Here is a 6,000-nt window from a genome sequence, read left to right as displayed (position 1 = left end):
TGAGAAGTTCCTCCTGAATACACTCAACAAATTTCTCTCCATCCAACCCTCTAATACTATGGTTGTCCCAGTCAATGTTGGGAAAGTCAAAATCTCCGACTATTACCACTCTATTTTTCTTGGAGCTATCTGTAATCTCCTTACATATTTGCTCCTCAATTTCCTGCCGACTATTTGGGGCCGAGAGTACAACCCTATCAAAGTGATTTCCCCCTTCTTATTTCTCATTTCTACCCATATAGATTCAGTGGCCGAACCCTCGGATATATCCCCTTTCAGTATGGCCGTGATATTTTTCCTAATCAAAAGTGCAACTCCCCTCCTCTCTTGTCTCCTGTTCTATCTTTCCTATAGCATCTGTACCCTGGAACATTGAGCTGCCAGTCCTGTCCCTCCCTTAGCCATGTTTCAGTAATTGCTATAATATCCCAGTCCCACATACCCATCCATGCCCTGAGTTCATCTGTCTTGCCCGCCAGGCCCCTTGCATTGAAATAAATGCAGTTTAATCTGGACTTCCCTTGCTCTCTTGTCTTGCTTTTGCCTCATCTGTCTGGTACTAGACATACTAAGGTCATACCCATTTATCTCTCTAAATCATCCACCCTGTTGCGAATGCTGTGTGCATTCAGGTAGAGCGCCCTTAACTTAATCTGCATTCTAGGTTTAGTTAATGCTTGTTTTGCTTCGTATGCCTTCTAATTTCACTTGCTAATTACACACTATCCTGAAGTTACATTTACTGTCGCCGAAATGACTGTCTTTATCCCTTGAGTATTGAATCCCCAATCATTATTGCTCTTTCAGTTATATTCCTCACCTGTGCAGCTGAGACACTTGTATGCCTTTAAAGATAAGTGTTTTAAGCACGGGGTAAGGAGAGGGGACATGGTGAGGTCCCAAAGAGAAAGATCCCCAAAGGGAGATTCTCAGACTGGGAACAGGGACAGGAAGAGGTCCCAGTCAAGAGGAGCAGAGAAAGAGGTTTCACGGGCGGCAGGGTGGCACAGTGGTTAGCACTGCTACCTCACAGTGCCATGGACCGGACTTGGATCACTGTCTGCGCAGAGTCTGCACGTTCTCCCAGTGTCGTGTGGGTTTCCTCCAGGTGCTCCGGTTTCCTCCCTCAGTTTGAAAGATGCGCTGGTTAGGTGCATTGGCCATGCTAAATTCTTCCTCAGTGTACCTGAACAGACACCGGAGTGTGGCAACTAGGGAATTTTCACAATAATTTCATTGCAGTGTTAATGTAAGCCTACTTGTGACACTAATAAACTAAACTAAATCAATCTGGAAAAGGTCTGTGGTTAGCAGACTTTAAATTGAAGAGAAGGCCTGATGATAAAAGAGGACTCATGAGAATCCCTACTGATCAAACAGGGCTCTGAAAATCCAAGGTGACTCCATGCTGCAGGCCTTTGGGGTGAAGGTACCCTTTTCGGAGCAGTTGGTTTCTATTTAGACTGGACGAAGAGCTGAAATTGAGTTTGTGCTTGAATTCAGACTTGGGAATCCAGGGGAACATAATTTCAGAAGACAAGACTGAAACCCTGCAAAGTGGCTGTTGTTAAGATTGTCCGAGTTGGAGCAACTCGTGGAGAAAATCACACAGCAAGACCTTTGAAGTTGAACACTGGAGTCCCTCATGAGAGAGACAGAGTTTCAGTGAGATTGGTTGACTCACAATGTTATTGATATCTGGGTGACCTTTTGAGAAATCCATGGAATCTGTTTTGGTCGCATTCGGTATTTATTGTGCAATGTAGTGTGTTCGACCACAGTATGCCTGTTAATTCACATTTACCTCATATTAACCCCGAATGTTAGAGTATATGATAAATATTGCAAATTGTTTTATCAGGCGGACCTCATATGTCAAAGTTTATTTTGTTCAAAAGCCATGGAATTGCATGGCTTTATTAACTTAGTAAGTATCTTGAATCTCACATCTGTCTACTTTAAACAAAACATTATTGGTTCCTAACTAGATCTCACCAACAACTTGGGCATCTGGTCTAGGATCATGACAGAAGGGAAATGAATATAAATTTGTAAAAGAAAATGGAAATTAGATACATGGAAAGGATGGTGGAACAGGTCAAAGTCTTTCAAAGAGTCTTTTCAGGAACAAGCTACCAGAGCTCTGGGTGAGTCGGAGTCTTTGCATTATGGAGTTGAGGAGGTTCATGTGGAGGCATCCTCCAAATACCAGGTGTTGCTATAGCAGCCTACCTGAATCCTAACAATGCCTGCTTTTTGTGGGATATATGGAACATTCTTCATTCCTGTCCCACTCAGGTCCTCCTCCATCATTTCTTCTTCTGGAATAGCGATGACTGTGTCAGTGCCATTCACCGCTCTCACCCTGAAGTGGAAATTTTGATCAACTTTGCTCCCAATTTCCATCCCTTCCCATGGTCCCCCTCAGGTCTCTGCTCTCCTCTTCCTCAAGAGACATCAGTCCTAAAAGTGATGAAGTGTTTGAATGGCAGTTGGGTTCAGGAAGGCACAGACAGGAGCCATTACATTGTTGGAATAAAGCAGTCCAGATGATGGATGAGATAGAAGATCAGGGTGGAGCAGAACATGGGAGGCTATGCACTGCCAGACGTGGTCTGTGTAAGAGATTGGAACTGGGACCTGGGGTTCAGAGATACTGGTAAGTAGGCCCTGTTAGAATGTAACCGGTGTCAACTTTGTATTGGATGTAATGTGACCAATGGTAATGAGCTGTAAGGGTCAGCTGACCTCGTAAACCATGGAACCAATTAGAGAATTATGTTTTGGTCAGCTGACTAACTAGAAATACGAACTTGTTGGAAATTGTGGGGACCTTGGAGTGGCCCAGAGCGAAGCCCCAAGTTTGGAGTAATGAAGTTTCTTTAGTAAACCCCTTCTTTGATTTATAAGTTGGAGTAAGTTTTGTTATATTTTTATTGTCTGTGTTTGAAGAGTTCCTTCCGAAGAAACAGGCCTGAGAATCAGATAGTCCTCTTTAAAATGACTTGGACAAGAATTTGTTCCAGGCGTTGTGAATCGTTGTGGCTGGTGATGACCAAGAATCAGGAGCCTGTCCTTCCATGCAAAACAGAGCAAAAATGAAAAGCTCAAAACAAACTAGGTAGGAAATGCAGCGGCACAGCAAGATCCCACAAACAGCTTTATGGTTAATCACCGAATCTACAGCTTTTGATTCATGTTCTGTGGTAGAAACCAAGTTCTAAGCTAATGATGACGTTTCAGTTCCCAGTTCCAGGCTCCAGGAACCAGAATGTAATTACCTGGTTACAAATGGATAAGCTTGTCTCTTGAACTGTCGTTGCCCAGGTAACCTGCGCCACAAAAGCCCTACAACAAGCTGATATCAATCTTTCTCTGGGCCAATGGCAAACAACTTGTTTGCTGTCCCTTTTTGGGTTTTTGAAGCGCTGACTTCAAATGAGCTTACACACATTACTGAAACAAAGCCCAGAGTTTCCCGTGTTGCTCTGGTTAAAGAGGGGTCACCTTGTTCAAATACCAGCAGAATACCAGCTGCATGGTTGACCCAATGTTCCAAAAAGCTAACAGTTTCAAAACAGCCTCAAACATTAGGCTTCTGGCACATAACACACTCCATCCGACTGAACGTGCCGGTATGCAAAAATTCCCTTGGGAGATATTTTAAGTGTAAAAGCAATAGAATGTGTAGTGATGCAGATTTACAGGGTCCCCTTCCTCCACCAACAGTCTAGCCCAGGTAGATAACTGATTCACAGGATCCTGTTCAAATTCTCATCCTCATGTTTCACCTTTCCCTAACCTACTTCGATCCAAGAACACTTATTTCTCATCTTCTGACCATTGATGAGTGTTCAGCTGTCTAGTGCTTAATCCTTGGAAATTCTTTCCCTGTGGAGTTTACACATTCGCCCCATATCGGTTTCCTCCTGGTGCTCCAATTTCCTCCCACAGTCCAAAGATCTGCAGGTCAGATGGATTAGCCTTGGGAAATGCAGTGGGGTTACAGTGATAGGGCAGGGGGAGAGAACCTGGTAAGATACTCTGTCAGAGAGTTGGTGCAGATTCGATGGGCCGAATGGTGTCTTTTGTACTGTGGGGATTCTATGTTTCTTTACCTCAACATCTACCTCCATGACCACCTTGTTGGGCTCAGTGTCATTCTTTGTCTAATTATCCTCCTGTAAAACCTTGGACGTTTTACTATGTTAAAGAAGTTATATAAAGTTATTGTCAATTATTTAGTGGGGTAAAGCTGAGTAAATGCCATTGATTTGCAACACAGCCAAATATTAAATTGTCTTTTCCTCTGGTTGATGCTGGTCTATCTGCTGTTTCTTGTTTACAAAACCTTAACACCCAAGTCTAGAATTTAATTTAACACATCGTTACCACACGTCACAGGCAACTTTTACCGATGCACCATAGAAAGCATTCTTTCTGGTTGTATCACAGCTTGGTATGGCTCCTGCTCTGTCCAAGGCCGCAAAAAACTGCACAGGGTCGTGAACGAAGCCCAGTCCATCATGCAAACCAGCCTCCCATCCACTGACTCTGTCTACACTTCCCATTGCCTCGGAAAAGCAGCCAGCATAATTAAGGACCCCAGACATACACTCTTCCACCTTCTTCCGTCAAGGGAAAGCTACAAATGTCTGAGGACACGTACCAATCGACTCAAGAACAGCTTCTTCCCTGCTGCCATCAGACTTTTGAATGGACCTACCTTGTATTAAGTTGACCTTTCTCTACACCCTAGCTATGACTGTAACACTACATCCTGCACTCTCTCCTTTCCTTCGGAATGTATGGTATGCTTTGTCTGTAAAGTGCACAAGAAACAATACTTTTCACTGTATACTAATACATGTGACAATAATAAATCAAATTGAATCAAAATAATGCCTGGCTAATGCCTCTTTTCAACCAGAGAGAGGAATGTCAGAGAATGTGTGAATGGCTTTGCCTGCTACTTTGCCAGTCCTTTAGCCATGTGTTAATTTTTCTTATCTATCTTTCTCTATGCCAGTTTGCACAAGTAATAGACAGAAATCTAGAGATTATTAGCCTCGAGGTTCTGCTTTTTAATTTAGCTCCTAATTCCTGAAAATCCCTCAGCAGGAGTGCTGAGGGATTTTGAACAAATGTACAAAAAGAGAGATGGCTAAGGCTTTGAACTGCTCAGATGTAGGGAAGGAACAAGCCTACATACAACAAGAAAACAGAGCATAGGACAGACTAACCTTTAGAAGGACTTAAATCATAGAAACATAGAAATCATAGAAAACCTACAGTGCAGAAAGAGGCCATTCAGCCCATCGAGTCTGCACCGACCACAATCCCACCCAGGCCCTACTCTCATATCCCTACATATTTACCCACTAATCCTTCTAACCTACGCATCTCAGGACACTAAGGGCAATTTTTAGCGTGGCCAATCAACCTAACCCGCACATCTTTGGACTGTGGGAGGAAACCGGAGCACCCGGAGGAAACCCACGCAGACACGAGGAGAATGTGCAAACTCCACACAGACAGTGACCCAAGCCGGGAATCGAACCCAGGTCCCTGGAGCTGTGAAGCAGCAGTGCTAACCACTGTGCTACCGTGCCGCCCATGATAGCGAATAAATAGTTATAGAAAAGGAGTGTAAAAAGATAGTTTAAAATATAAGAGGAACTGCTATTAAGAATGAGTTCAGTGTGCTGTACAGTAATGCACCGTGTCCAGAATAAAGCAGGGGAAACGGAAGCAATAATACAATGCAAGGATACAGATATATTTGGGATTACAGAGACATGGCTACAGAAAAATCAGGACTGGGAATTAAATATTACATATAACATATATGTTATATAATATTGTTATGTTATATGTTCTAAATATAACATATTTAGAAAAGTAAGAGTGGGAAAAAGTGGAGATGGAGTAGCTATATTTATTAATGATATCACAATGATGAAAAACATGACAGCCATCATAAGAAATAGAATCCATGTG

Source organism: Mustelus asterias, chromosome 13 (genome assembly GCF_964213995.1).
Source record: "Mustelus asterias chromosome 13, sMusAst1.hap1.1, whole genome shotgun sequence".
Classification (NCBI taxonomy): Eukaryota; Metazoa; Chordata; class Chondrichthyes; order Carcharhiniformes; family Triakidae; genus Mustelus; species Mustelus asterias.
Note: the sequence above shows the minus strand (reverse complement) of the source record.